Source organism: Bubalus bubalis, chromosome X (genome assembly GCF_019923935.1).
Source record: "Bubalus bubalis isolate 160015118507 breed Murrah chromosome X, NDDB_SH_1, whole genome shotgun sequence".
Taxonomy (NCBI): domain Eukaryota; kingdom Metazoa; phylum Chordata; class Mammalia; order Artiodactyla; family Bovidae; genus Bubalus; species Bubalus bubalis.
The window spans coordinates 21,332,256-21,348,749 of NC_059181.1; the positions used below are offsets into that span (position 1 = coordinate 21,332,256).

The 16,494-nt window shown below is 35.8% G+C and overlaps 1 long non-coding RNA gene across 1 annotated transcript in view; it reads right to left on the bottom strand.

Annotated features, from left to right (window-relative positions):
* The window catches only part of LOC123332046, a 65,544-nt gene that overhangs the window by 20,551 nt on the left and 28,499 nt on the right, over nucleotides 1–16,494 (bottom strand). The window lies entirely within an intron of this gene.

Below are 16,494 nucleotides of genomic sequence, written 5' to 3' on the forward strand. Positions count from 1 at the left end.
AGTTTGATAAAAACAAGTGTAAAGGCTCAGAGGCATTTTCAAGGGATGCTGAGTAAGTGTAACTATATTAGAATGAGAGCAGGTGAGAGAAATAGATGATGGGGTCAGATAGGGAATGAAAACCTAGATCATGTAGGGTCTTGTAAGTCCTTTTAAGTACTCATACTCTGAAATAAGCAAGAGCCATTGAATTTGAAGAGCTTCATGATCTATCTGATCTAGGTTTTAAGGGATTATTGTGTAAGGGTGGAAAGTCAAATGCAAATGAACGTACTGGAAAGTAGCACCATAAGGACAATAGCAAGAAGACAAACATTTCAACATGAAATGTTTATGCCTTCTCAAGAGAACTGTGAAATTTGACACCATTTACAAATCTTTGATGCCCAGAGAATATTATTCTGGGTTCCTAAGAGATATAAAAATTAATGATAAGTGAGGCCAAAATAGACCATTCAGGTATGACCTAAATCAAATCCCTTACGATTATTCAGTGGAAGTGAGAAATAGATTTAAGGGACTAGATCTAATAGAGTGCCTGATGAACTATGGATGGAGGTTCATGACATTGTACAGGAAACAGGGAGCAAGACCATCCCCAAGAAAAAGAAGTGCAAAAAAGCAAAATGGCTGTCTGAGGAGGCCTTACAAATAGCTGTGAAAAGAAGAGAAGTGAAAGACAAAGGAGAAAAGAAAAGATAAACCCATTTGAATGCAGAGTTCCAAAGAATAGCAAGGAGAGATAAGGAAGCCTTCCTCAGGGATCAGTGCAAAGAAATAAAGGAAAACCATAAAATAGGAAAGACTAGAGTTCTCTTCAAGTAAATTAGAGCTACCAAGGGAACATTTCATGCAAACATGGTCACAAGAAAGGACAGAAATGATAGGGACCTAACAGAAGCAGAAGATATTAAGAAGAGGTGACAAGAATACACAAAAGAACTGTACAAAAAAGATCTTCATGACCCAGATAATCATGATGATGTGATCACTGACCTAGAGCCAGACATCCTGCAATGCGAAGTCAAGTGGGCCTTAGGAAGCATCACTATGAACAACACTAGCAGAGGTGATGGAATTCCAGTTGAGCTATTTCATATCCTGAAAGATGATGCTGTGAAAGTGCTGCACTCAATATGCCAGCAAATTTGGAAAACTCAGCAGTGGCCACAGGACTGGAAAAGGTCAGTTTTCATTCCAATCCCAAAGAAAGGCAATGCCAAAGAATGCTCAAACTACCGCACAATTGCACTCATCTCACACGCTAGCAAAGTAATGCTCAAAATTCTCCAAGTCAGGCCTCAACAGTATGTGAACCATGAACTTCCAGATGTTCAAGCTGGTTTTAGAAAAGGCAGAGAAACCAGAGATCAAATTACCAACATGTTGGATCATTGATAAAGCAAGAGAGTTCCAGAAAAACATCTATTTCTGCTTTATTGACTATGCCAAAGCCTTTGACTATGTGGATCACAACAAACTATGGAAAAACCTTCAAGAAATAGGAATGCCAGACCACCTGACCTACCTCCTGAGAAATCTGTATGCAGGTCAGGAAGCAACAGTTAGAACTGGACATGGAACAACAGACTGGTTCCAAATAGGAAAAAGAATATGTCAAGGCTGTATACTGTCACCCTGTTTATTTAAGTTATATGCAGAGTACATCATGATAAATGCTGGACTGAATGAATCACAAGCTGGAATCAACATTGCCAGGAGAAATATCAGATATGCAGATGATACCGCCCTTATGGCAGAAAGTGAAGAAGAACTGAAGAGACTCTTGATGAAAGTGAAAGAGGAGAGTGAAAAAGTTGACTTAAAGTTCAACATTCAGAATACTAAGATCATGGCATCCAACCCCATCACTTCATGGAAAATAGATGGGGAAGCAGTAGAAACAATGGCAGACTTATTTTTGGGGGCTCCAAAATCACTGCAGATGATGACTGCAGCCATGAAATTAAAAGATGCTTACTCTTTAGAAGCAAAGTTATGACCAATCTAGACAGCATATTAAAAAGCAGAGACATTACTTTGTCAACAAAGGCCCATCTAGTCAAGGCTATGGTTTTTCCAGTAGTTATGTATGGATGTGAGAGTTGGACTGCAAAGAAAGCTGAGCGCTGAAGAATTGATGCTTTCGAACTGTGGTGTTGGAGAAGACTCTTGGACTGCAAGGAGATCCAACCAGTCCATCCTAAAGGAAATCATTCCTAAATATTCATTGGAAGGAATGATGTTGAAGCTGAAACTCCAATACTTTGGCCATCTGGTGCGAAGAACTGACTCATTTGAAAAGACCCTGATGCTGGGAAAGATTGAAGGCGGGAGGAGAAGGGGATGACAGAGGATGAGATGGTTGAATGGCATCACTGACTCAATGGACATGAGTTTGAGTAAACGCTGGGAGTTGGTGATGGACAGGGAGGCCTGTCATGCTGCAGTCCATGGGGTCGCAAAGAGTCAGACCCGACTGAGTGACTGAACTGAACTGAAGTCAATATGGCTGAATTTGGACCCATGGATAGATAGCCTTTCCAAAAAGCCATGTTAATTTGTACCTCAGACTTAATTTGCTCCTTCAGCATATGATGAAGCACATCTTTAATAGGGTGTGACAACTGACAAGAGAATTAAATTGATGCAAATTAAAACTTTAACAATAACATTATATGAAGCTTAAAATCCTTTGCACTTTTGACACTGAATTTATGCTAGCTGCTAAAAAGCACTAGAATAAAGGGTCCTTACAGAACTACCAGTCAAGGGCAATCTATTGTCTTTATAAGAAAAACAACACAGAAACCCTTAGTATCAGTTATAGGCTGAGTTGATAAGCTGAGGATAGAAGCATTTTATCTCTTTGATCAAACCACTGGATAAAGTTTAAAATTACAATTCATTACTAGGAAATATAGCAATTCTGACTGAATCAGGAATGAAGCACATATCTGGCTTTTATAGTATCCAAGGAACATATGTATGACTTGCCTTTACCTTGTTATCCATGAAGAAATTAGAATTTATCTCTTTCTAAACAGAACAAATAACAATAACTAGTATTAGGAGCTGAAATGTTACATGTAAGGCAATGTTTCCTTCACCTCCTATTTTATTCCAGTGGTAACAACCCTGCCAGTGCTCAATTTGTTGCCATATTTGAATCAGCATTGCAGTTTAAAATTACTTTTTCATTTTGTTACTAATGCTAAACTTATCACCATGGCTTTCATCAATCTATAGAAAATGCAGGGCCAAGACAGAGGTATCAAGGTATTAATAGGAGAGCTACTATTTTGCCTGAGCTTCACTTTCCTGTTGCCAGCTACCAAATGGACACTTCCATGTAGAATTCTCACAAATATATCAACTCAGTAGCATATCCCAAAGTGCCCTAGCTCCAGTTAATGGGATTGCCAATCTCAAAGTTAGCATCGCCTTTCTTGACATCACAACAAATAAGCTGTTATATTCTGTCAACTTCATCTCAAAAATATCTTTAAAATTCCTCATCAAGACAACAGTAATAGCATATTTTTACTTCCCTATCCATATTTCAGATGTTACTGATTTTATAGTCACCCATTTGATTGTTACTTTGCCTCTCAGAAATTTTGTCTTTGTTTATCACCTTAATAACAGAATCAGTGTCCCTTAATCTTGGGTTCAAAATTCTTTAGAGCTTGACCCTAAAGACTTTTCCATCCTTTATATCTGTCCTTGGTAAACGATACCCAGACACCCTCATTTTTTCCCCACAATAGTTCTTCAATCCTCTTTTCCTTACTTATCTCTGAAGCTTGTCTACAAATTCATTTCAGTAAAGGGCCAGATAGTAAATATTTTAGGCTCTGTGGGCCATGTGGTCTCTGTCGCAATTACTCTGCTCTGCTCCTGTGACGTGAAAACAGCCAAAGATAATACATAAACAAATTAGCATGGCTGTATCCCAATAAAGCTTTAATTACAAAAGTAGGCACAGGCTAGAATTAGGCCCATGGGTCCTGATTTGCTGGCCAATGACCTAGATCATAGTACAAAGTGACATTGTTTTATCAGGCAAGCATCAAGTGAGCCTTCTGTTGCTCACGCATCATGAGAAGTTACAAAATCTCTAATACTTTGGAAATGTCAAACATATTTTGGATACATTTACTTTCATTAAAAATAGAAACAAGAAGGCAAGGTAGGGAGGAAAGTACATCCAATATTGTTAGTAACAATGCATCTGAAAATTCCTTTTCCCCAAACTGTACAGAAAGCTATTTCTCAGAAATATTTAACAAAATACATTGCAAGTGAAGAGATTAATTTGCCAATAAACATATTTAAGTTAGTTTTGGAATCTATGACAGTAGTTGTGGTCCCTGAGGTTCTCCGTTACATTTGTGTAGATATCTTTGATTTATAGTTCCCTAAAATTTTCTCTCCTATGCCCTTTTAATTGGTTCACTATGTTTAAAAGGATTTTAATTTGTATAAACAAATACATTTGCATTGTTTGTATTGCTCTTAATAATCTGTGAATTTCTATAGCCTACACATTATTTGAATTTTACAATTTAAAAATGATGTGTGGAGAAACAAGGAATCAGAAGAACAGAAACAACTTTGTAAAAGAGAAACAAGTTGAATGACTATCTCATTTCAAGATTAACTCTAAAGTTAGAGTAGTTAAGACTTGTGGCATTGTTGTAATGTTAGACACAAAAATCAATGGAGAGTACAGAAATAGACTGATACACATATGATAAATTGATTTTTGACAAAGATGCAAAGGTAATTCAATGGGTAATTGTTAACATTTTCAACAAATGGAAGAATAGTGTAGGATTAATTGGACATGTGTAAGACAAAAAGAGGAAGCAAGAGGAGAGGGAAGAAAGGAGAGAAGAAGAAGGAAGGAAGAGAGAGAAAGAGAAACTTGCAGGGCAGCAATGGAGAAACAGACATAGAGAACAGACTTATGGACATAGGGAGAGGGAAGGAGAGGGTGAGATGTATGGAGAGAATAACATGGAAACTTACATCATCATATGGAAAATAGACAGCTAATGGGAATTTGCTGTTATGTCTCAGTGAACTCAAACAGGGGCTCTGTATCAACCTAGACGGGTGGGATGGGGAGGGAGATGAGAGGGAGGTTCAAAAGGGAGGGGATATATATATATATATATATACACACACTTATGGCTTATTCATGTTGAGGTTTGACAGAAAACAACAAAATTCTGTAAATCAATTATCCTTCAATTTAAAAAATTTTTAAAAATGAAAAAAAGAGAAACTTCAGTCATTTTCTCATACATTATAAAAAAAAAAAAAAACTTGAAATGGATCATATACCTAAATGTAACCCTTCAAAATATGAAGGTTCTATGCAAAAACATATAACACATATTTCTGCCTTTGACTTAAGTAAAGATCTGTTATATAAAAAATAAAAAAATAACAAAATTCTCTGCAAGAATTAAGAGATAGATAGTTTAGAAGAAAATATTTACAAACACCTATCTGACAAAAGATATATCCAGAATATATAAAGATCTGTCACAACTTAATAATAAGAAAATGAATAAACCTGATTAAAAATGTTCAAAAATTTGAATAAACATTTCACTGAAGAAGAGATATGGAGAAGAAATAAGCACATGCAACATTAGTCACTAGGGAAATGCAAAACGCAACCACAATGTGATACCATTACAGCCCTATTAGAATGGCTACAATTAATACAAAAGAAAACCAAAAAAGCCAACAAAATTTCACAATGTCAAATGCTGAAGGAAACGTGGAGCAAATAGAATTATCTAGATGTGGAGCAACAGGAATTCTCATACTTTGCTAAAATGAATGCAAAATGGTACAACTACTTTAGAAAACAGATTGGCAGTATCTCACTTTTAGGTATTTACCCCGAAAAGTGAAAATGTGTCTACACACAGATTCATATTTAAAAGTTTATAACAGTTTTATTTGTAACCACAAAATGCTGGAAACAATTCAAAAGTCTATCAGTCAGTGAATGGATACATTCACACAATGGAATGATAGCAATAAAAACACATGAAATACTGATACATGCAACAACATGGGTGGATGTCAAAAGCATTATTCCACTCAGTGAAAATACAAAAGGCTATATAACCATGATCCTATTTATATGACATTTTGGTAAAGGTGAAGATATAAGGACAGAAATCAGATCAGTGGTTGCCTCAAGCTGTGGGTGGGAATAGGGAACTGAATATGAAAGAAAAGAACTTCTTGGGAGTGATGAAAAGATTTCGTATCTGGAACCTGGTGGTGGTGGTTACATAATGAATATATTTCTCAAAACTCACTGAACTGTTTATCTAAAAAGGATGAGTTTTACTATATGTAAATTATACTTCAATAAACCCAACTACAAAAAGATGATATTACTCTGAGGCAAACTCTATCCCTAAACCTTTATGAATATCCTCTGAATTTTTATACATTCATGAGTCTCTTTCTTGAGTCCCTAATCCATGCATGGTTTCATTCTATACCCATGCTTCAGTGATCAGACATAATTTCCTTCCATTAATTTTTCTTTCATTGTAGTATCCTGAATCACTTTTTGAAATTTCTTCCAATGACTAAACTCAGGAAATTACATATTTACTTTACTAGTAAGTTGTAAATTTAGAGTTTGCTTCTCAGTCTGTACCTAAGCATTAAAGTAAAAGGCTCACATCATAAAACTCCCTCTCATACATCCCAAATCTAACTGCAGAACTGCATTCTTTTACACTTACAGACTTAGAGAATAAATGTATGGTTGGGGTAGAGGGAAGGATGAGGGAAAGAGATAGTTAGGGAGTTTGGAAGGGATGTGTACACGCTGCTGTATTTAGAATGGATAACCAACAAGAACCTACTGTACAGCACAGGAAGCACTGCTCAGTGTTCCATGGCGGCTTGCATAGGAGGGGAGCTTGGGGAAGAATGGTTACATGTATACATATGGCTGAGTCCCTTTGCTGTTCACCTGAAACTACCCAAAACTATCACAACACTGTTAATCGGCTATACCACAATACAAAATAAGAAGTTAAAAACAAATTGCATTCTTTAAGCATGCCCTCAGATAATAAAGTGCTTTTGGCAATTCAGTTATTAAAATACATGGTTTGAGGAGAATTTAATATACACTTTGCTAATATTTAATATCCCACTTTATATTTAATAATCCAAGTTCAAAGATATTGTTGGCTGTTGGAAAATTACAAGCCAACTTGAGGACCCAGAATCTGGACTCTCTCCCTTCACTGAAGAATTCTAAATGACAGTTATAGTCAGAAGGGTTTACAATGTGTCACATCTTCTTTAGAACAGAACATTGTTAGTAAGGACATCACTTCAGAAATAAAGGAGACAAACCTCGTTATTGTGCACTGAAAATATTTGCATTCCATCTATGTTACAGTCAGGATTAAAGAACTTTGGCACTGACATTACTCTTTGCAAACCTGAACCTAATTTCCCAAACAGTTAGAGTGACAAAGTACAAAGGATAGGATTTGTAGTTCATTTGCTCTGTCAACAGATCTAGGTCTCTATGTAAAGTCTGCAAAATTAAAAGCACAATTAAAGTAGATGTTTAAAGAGTAATGGTGCATGCTATATCTCTGAGATGCCACATAAAATCAAGGCCCTTGGGAAAGTTGAGTTGTTAAGTAAGGAGTATTGATTTAAATTACTTCACAACAGCGAGGGTACACAGACTTTTATCTCAAGGAGTTTTTTTTTTTTTCTTTTCAAAATAAAAAGTCACAGTGATTTGCCAATAGACTCATTTCAAAGATTTAAATGTCAACAATATCAACAGTATAAACATGAATGTAATATATCTTTCAGGAAAATATATTTTGTATACACTTTGGAATAGTTATGATTTTGTCTGACACACACACACACATAAAAGCACTTCTGGGATTCTTGAAAAAGATTAATAGGAACTCTATGAATTTTTTAACCAAAGTGAATGATGGAATAACAGTTCGTATTTATTGAGGAACTTTTATTGTCAGTTCAGTTCAGTTTAGTTGCTCAGTCGTGTCTGGCTCTCTGCGACCCCATGAATTGCAGCACGCCAGGCCTCCCTGTCCATCACCAACTCCCAGAGTTCACCCAAACTCATGTCCATCAAGTCGGTGGTACCATCCAGCCATTTCATCCTCTGTCATCCCCTTCTCCTCCTGCCCTCAATTCCTCCCAGCATCAGAGTATTTTCCAATGAGTCAACCCTTTGCATGAGGTGGCCAAAGTACCGGAGTTTCAGCTTTAGCATCATTCCTTCCAAAGAAATCCCAGGGCTGATCTCCTTCAGAATGGACTGGTTGGATCTCCTTGCAGTCCAAGGGACTCTCAAGAGTCTTCTCCAACATCACAGTTCAAAAGCATCAATTCTTCGGCGCTCAGCCTTCTTCACAGTCCAACTCTCACATCCATACATGACCACTGGAAAAACCATAGCCTTGACTAGACTTTTATTGTAGATTAATATTAATCAATACTATGACAGAATTAGAAAATAAGGAGACAAAAAATTTGTAATTCAGTGGTTAGATATAGCCATATATTTATTCATTAATTCTACAGATATCTACTGACTGTGTCTATGCACCAGGCAGTGTTTCAGGCACTTCAGGTTCAGCAGTAAACAGAATATATTAAAAAATTTCCTGTCCTCATGGTGTTTGCAGTAACCTTTACCATTTTATTGCACAGTGTTCAAGAATTTAGATGTATATATATTACGTACACACACATACATATACACAGAGAGGAAAAAACAAGGTGTTATTTGGAAGATATTATTTGTAACCTGTTTTTTAAGACTACACATGACTGTGATCATTTAAATATTTTTTACTCTTGTAAAAACACATGAGATCTACTTTTCTGACAAAATTTTAAGTGTACAATATAGTAATGTTAAGGGCTTTCCTGGTGACTCAGTGGTAAAGAATCCACTTGACAATGCAGGAGATGTGGGTTCAATCCCTGGGTCAGGAAGATCCCCTGGAGAATGAAATGGCAACCTCCTCCAGTATTCTTGCCTGGGAAATCCCATGGACAGAGGAGGCTGGCGGGCTGCAGTCCATGGGGTCACCAAGAGTCAGATACGACTTGGGAACTAAACAGCAACAACAGTACTGTTAACTATAGGCACTATGTTGTACAGCAGATCTCTGGAATCTGTTCATCTTGAATTACTGAAACTGTAAACTTATTGATTAGCAACTTCTTTTCTTAGCGCCAAATATACACTGATACATTTTCAGTGACCTCTTTATATACTCTTATATGGGTTATCCTCAATCATTTAACAATCCCCCTTGTTAGACATTTAGTTTGTTTATTTTTTGCATTATAAATGGTAATAGGTAATATAAAGTATGACTATAATAGCATATATTATAATCCTATATATATAATTACACACATCCATTTTTTTTAAACAGGGTCTATTCCTAGAAGTGAAAATGTTGTTTCAATAGGGCATTAAGAAGTTTCAGGCTTGTATGACTTTTTTCTATGACTGGCTCTTTTCTAAAACAGAAAAGAAGTAAGCAAAGTATAGCATATGTGCTTCATTCAAGGTGTGAAAACAAGGCTATGGATCTCTAGAGTAGGGCTTATCCTCTGAGGTTGTCATGCTGGTGGCAGTGTGTTAGAATGTTGGCACGACGATCAAAAGGGCAGATCAGGAATGAAAACCAGTGGTTATGAGGTTCTTTTCCACAAGAAAAACCAAGCTTTAGAACAAAAAACCAAATTAATTGAGATGTTTTTAATATTTCCACATATTTTCCCATTGAAACTTCATTAGACTTGTATTCCAAATAATATCCTTGAATTCTTCTTTGCTTTAACAGCAGGGAAGCATCCCAGCTTTTAAAATTAGTTTGTTTTCCTATAATGATTCTTGAAATGCCTATGAACTGTTTTAGTAACCAAAATATTTATAAAACATTAACTATAATCACTGGAGAAGGAAATGGCAACCCACTTCAGTATTCTTGCCTGGAGAATCCCACGGACAAAGGAGCCTGGTGGGCTACAGTCCATGGGGTCGCAAAGAGTTGGACATGACTGAGCAACTAACACACACAACTATGCTATGCTATGCTAAGTCGCTTCAGTCGTATCCGACTCTGTGCGACCCCATAGACGGCAGCCCACCAGGCTCCACCGTCCCTGGGATTCTCCAGGCAAGAATACTGGAGTGGGTTGCCATTTCCCTCTCCAATGCATGAAACAGAAAAGTGAAAGTGAAGTCGCTCAGTCGTGTCCGACTCTTAGCGACTCCATGGACTGCAGCCCACCAGGCTCCTCCATCCACGGGATTTTCCAGGCAAGAGTACTGGGGTGGGGTGCCATTGCCTTCTCCGACACACAACTATAATCACAAATAAAAATGACATGAGATTTTTCTTTAGGGCATTTTTAAAATACCTGTAGAGATTTTAGAATAAAATTTGGTAGCTCTAACATAATGTTTTATTCTGCCTACAAGATGTAATCTTATTATACATAATTTTTTTTATTTTTAAACTTTGCATAATTGTATTAGTTTTACCAAATATCAAAATGAATACTCCACAGGTATACATGTGTTCCCCATCCTGAACCCTCCTCCCTCCTCCCTCCCCGTTCCATCCCTCTGGGTCGTCCCACTGCACCAGCCCCAAGCATCCAGTATCGTGCATTGAACCTGGCCTGGCAACTCGTTTCATACATGATATTTTACATGTTTCAATGCCATTCTCCCAAATCTTCCCATCCTCTCCCTCTCCCACAGAGTCCATAAGACTGTTCTATACATCAGTGTCTCTTTTGCTGTCTCGTACACAGGGTTATTGTTACTATCTTTCTAAATTCCATATATATGCGTTAGTATACTGTATTGGTGTTTTTCTTTCTGGCTTACTTCACTCTGTATAATAGGCTCCAGTTTCATCCACCTCATTAGAACTGATTCAAATGTATTCTTTTTAATGGCTGAATAATACTCCATTGTGTATATGTACCATAGCTTTCTTATCCATTCATCTGCTGATGGACATCTAGGTTGCTTCCATGTCCTGGCTATTATAAACAGTGCTGCGATGAACATTGGGGTACACGTGTCTCTTTCCCAAAACAGGGGACACATACAGACTGAAAGTGAAGGGCTGGAAAAAGATTTTCCATGCAAATAGGGACCAAAAGAAAGCAGGAGTAGCAATACTCATATCAGATAAAATAGACTTTAAAACAAAGACTGTGAAAAGAGACAAAGATGGTCACTACATAATGATCAAAGGATCAATCCAAGAAGAAGATATAACAATTATAAATATATATGCACCCAACACGGGAGCACCGCAGTATGTAAGACAAATGCTAACAAGTATGAAAGGAGAAATTAACAATAACACAATAATAGTGGGAGACTTTAATACCCCACTCACACCTATGGATACATCAACTAAACAGAAAATTAACAAGGAAACACAAACTTTAAACGATACAATAGACCAGTTAGACCTAATTGATATCTATAGGACATTTCATCCCAAAACAATGAATTTCACCTTTTTCTCAAGCGCACATGGAACCTTCTCCAGGATAGATCACATCCTGGGCCATAAAGCTAGCCTTGGTAAATTCAAAAAAATAGAAATCATTCCAAGCATCTTTTCTGACCACAATGCAGTAAGATTAGATCTCAATTACAAGAGAAAAACTATTAAAAATTCCAACATATGGAGGCTGAACAACACGCTGCTGAATAACCAACAAATCACAGAAGAAATCAAAAAAGAAATCAAAATGTGCATAGAAACGAATGAAAATGAAAACACAACAACCCAAAACCTGTGGGACACGGTAAAAGCAGTCCTAAGGGGAAAGTTCATAGCAATACAGGCACACCTCAAGAAACAAGAAAAAAGTCAAATAAATAACCTAACTCTACACCTAAAGCAACTAGAAAAGGAAGAAATGAAGAACCCCAGGGTTAGTAGAAGGAAAGAAATCTTAAAACTTAGAGCAGAAATAAATGCAAAAGAAACAAAAGAGATCATAGCAAAAATCAACAAAACCAAAAGCTGGTTTTTTTGAAAGGATAAATAAAATTGACAAACCATTAGCCAGACTCATTAAGAAACAAAGGGAGAAAAAGCAAATCAATAAAATTAGAAATGAAAATGGAGAGATCACAACAGACAACACAGAAATACAAAGGATCATAAGAGAGTACTATCAACAATTATATGCCAATAAAATGGACAACGTGGAAGAAATGGACAAATTCTTAGAAAAGTACAACTTTCCAAAACTCGACCAGGAAGAAATAGAAAATCTTAACAGACCCATCACAAGCACGGAAATTGAAACTGTAATCAAAAATCTTCCAGCAAACAAAAGCCCAGGTCCAGATGGCTTCACAGCTGAATTCTACCAAAAATTTAGAGAAGAGCTAACACCTATCCTGCTCAAACTCTTCCAGAAAATTGCAGAGGATGGTAAACTTCCAAACTCATTCTATGAGGCCACCATCACCCTAATACCAAAACCTGACAAAGATCCCACAAAAAAAGAAAACTACAGGCCAATATCACTGATGAACATAGATGCAAAAATCCTTATTATACATGATTTTAACAGACAAATTGATCAATCTTTTTTTTCTGTTAAATTTTCTAGTTCCACATACATAAATTCTGTATTTAATTTATGGGGAAATAAGTCATTAGTCATACACAATCAACAAACACAGGTTTATAATAAGGACTAAGATATGCCAGATTTGAGAAATGTTTGATTTCGCATGACAGTTAAATACATTTGTAATGGAATAGATTTGTTTTTGAATACAGATTTATAGTAAGAAATCAGCTACAATCAATGACAATATAATAAATTATTCTACTTGTTTTAATTCAATGCAATAAAATGGATAAGTGAGAATTACATTGATCCTTAAATTCAACTTGATGATCTTTCAGGATGTTCAACATTCCCTTACTCCTCACCTGGGTCACAGTAGGGGTAACTGCGTGTCTCCTATTCCTCTAGTTTACAGTGTTGCTTATTCCGTGTCCTATGGATTTATGTAGATTTTGTAACACACAGTTCCTCATCTCATTTAAGAGCTGGCTGCCAAGTAACATCAGAAGGATTCCAGGACCAAAAGCATTCCTTCTTCACAGAGAATTAATTTTTTGCCGTATATGACCTACGAGTTAATAGTCTTTCAACTGAGTTGGTTCTCGATTGAGTTAGCATCATTGACTCAATGGACATGAATTTGAGCAAACTCTGAGAGACGGTGGAGGACAGAGCCTGGTGTGTTTCAGTCCATGGGGTCACAAAGAGTCAGACATGACTTAAGACACTGAGTAACAACATTGAATTGAACAAAAATGTGGTTTGGGAGAGACATCCTCAAAACTAATGAGGAATTTTAAAATTATTATTAGGTGCTGAGAACTACTCTCGGGATATCTGCAGGGAAAAAAAAAAAAACAAACAAACTCTAGGATTCCTTTTCTTAGTGTGGGCTCTGCAAGCTGATTAGATCCAGGCTTAATTTTCTTTTTTTGGTGAGAATATTCATAGGTGCTGCTGTGTCCTGATGGCATCACCTGGAAGGCAATTCTAGTGATAATATTGGTAAGTGGGTTAAGATTTCTCAGCCTGATTTATCTATTATAAAGTTCCCATCATTTATCTAGTAGTTTTAGCATTATCAATAATTTTGACAGACATCTATTATTCCAGAGTAGTACAAAGTAGGGACTTTTAAATTTTATTGTTTTTTTGAAAAGCATTTATTAGCTAGTATTCTTCAGTCAAGGAGAATGGTCATCAGTTATTCTGTTATCTTGAAATGCACATAAAAAGCAGTACAAATATTGATTCTTACTGCTGACCATTATTTCGAATACTGAGTTGATGTAACAACTTCCAAAAGGGACCAATGAAGTTTACATATTTTTAGTACCTCTATGAAGTCATGGAATTTTTACTATTGATGATATTTTACAAACTACCACATTAATGATTTGAGTTTTGGTACTCAAATTTTCCTATTTTAGGGTGTACTCTTTTGACACAATCCCTTAGTCTTTTTATTCATACTGTTATTTTTAATTTAAAATTTCTAGACTTCTTATTTATAACTTCTTTGATTTTCTGAATCTTTTTTCTTATGCTTAAAATCTTGTTTCCTATATGACATGAGCATAATTATTTATATGCTCTGTCCTGCTATATTTCTATCTACATAACATAGTTTCATAATAACAGTTAAAACTGTTACTAATAATAAAACTTCTGACCACATTTAAGATTTATTTATAGTTATTTATTCTAGTAGAATCAAAAATATTGTATTTTAATCACTTGGAATAATTCTTCTCATCATGGTTATATTACCAATTAGATCAACATTTGGAGCTCATTTGTTTTAGTTTTTCATTTGAGAGATTCTTTTTCTGACTTAACTTTGTTTGACAATTATGAAAACCATTTATATGGTTGCAAAGTCAAAATTATACAGCAAGGTATGTTCAGAGAGATCTGGCTTCTAATTCTGTCTCCTTTTCTATCTCCCCTCCATCCCCCATACACAGCCATTAGAAAAAAATGCTTTTGCTTATTCTTCTATTGTTTCTTTTAAAAATAAAACCAAATCTCATATTTTTCTATTACAATCAGTGCTACAATCAACTTTGGGCATACATGAGTTCATATTTTTTTCCCAATCTTTGGGGGAGATTCCTACCTGGGTATAAACTCTGAATCAAAAGTTAAAAAAGAAAAAAATAAACAATATGGTTAGATATTGCCAACTTCTCTTCCATACGAGAAGCATCATTATCAGCAGCAATGTAAGAGAGCCCTTGTTTTCACATAGTCTGGTTACAGATTATGTTGAATTTTGCCAGGTAGGGGATATGAAACACTATTTGTGTAGTTTTAATTACATCTCTATTATCATGATTGAAACTGAGAACATTTTACAAGGTAAGGATCATTTGTGCTTATTTTTCTGTGAACTATTGTTTATATCTTTTGCTCTTTTTATAAAATCAGACTTGATATTTTTCCACTCAATTTTTAGAAACTCTTTAAATGTTAGAGATAACATTTGTGATATTTGCACATATTTTTCCCAATTTATATTTTGCTTGTGCTTTTTATTTCTTTCTGTTCAACAGCTTTGTAATATATTTGTATATATATCTTTAACTCTCTCTTTCTAATCAAATTATCAGTATTTCCTTTTATTGCTTCTGTATTTTTAACCACTGGAAATGTCTCAGGTTAGGTTCCCCAGAAAACTGACTCTGACTCGGAAACTATAGTGCTGGACTTTATTAAAGAATCCATCTTAGCTCTGGCTGTTATAATAAATACCACAGACTGGGTGGCTTAAATAACAAACACTTTTTTCTCAGAGTTCTGGAAGCTGGGAAGTTCCAGATCATGGTGCCAGACAACTTGGTTCTTGGTGAGAGTCCTGTACCTGGCTTGCAGATGGCTGCCATCTCTGTACTCACATGACCTCCTTGTATGCATGCAGAAAGAAAGCTCTGTCCTATCTTCCTCTTTCATACTGTTAGTAATACCATTCTGGGACTCCACTCTTACAACCTCATCTAAACTTACTTATTTCTCAGAGCCTCAATCTCTCCATACCATAGTGTTAGAGGTTAAAGATTCAATATATGAATCATAGAAGGGACACAAGCATTCAGTCCATAACAGAATCCTTGGGACTAATAGGTGTAGATCAAAGGACTCCCAATGCTAGGGTAGTACACTCTTTATTCCTGAAGAGGATCTAGGTGGCACATCAAAGCATTTACCATGGGAAATTCTCTCTACTCCAAGAAATGAAACAAAGGGATAACAACACAGTTAATAAGGTATCCATCTATGGCTTCTTATACTACTTGAATAGTTTTATTTGGTATATTAAATCTCTGATCCATTTAAAATGATGTGACAAACTGAGCTGATGTTATATTTTCATACTTTCAGTGGTCCCAATAACATATTAAAAAGATGATTTCCCCACTGATTTGAAAAAACTTATTATTTTTCAAAAAGTGGAAATTTCTATATATGTTTAGGTCTGTTTCAGGATTTCTTTTTTGGGTTTATTTGTATATCTATTCATGTGCTAATACCACATCGTTTTAATTATTTAGGCATTGTTAATGTGTTTTACACAGAAGAACTGTACAAAAAAGATCTTCATGACCCATATAATCACAATGGTGTGATCACTCACCTAGAGCCAGACATCCTGGAATGTGAAGTCAAGTGGGCCTTAGGAAGAATCACTATGAACAAAGCTAGTGGAGGTGATGGAATTCCAGTTGAGCTATTTCAAATCCTGAAAGATGACATTGTGAAAGTGCTGCACTCAATATGTCAGCAAATTTGGAAAACTCAGCA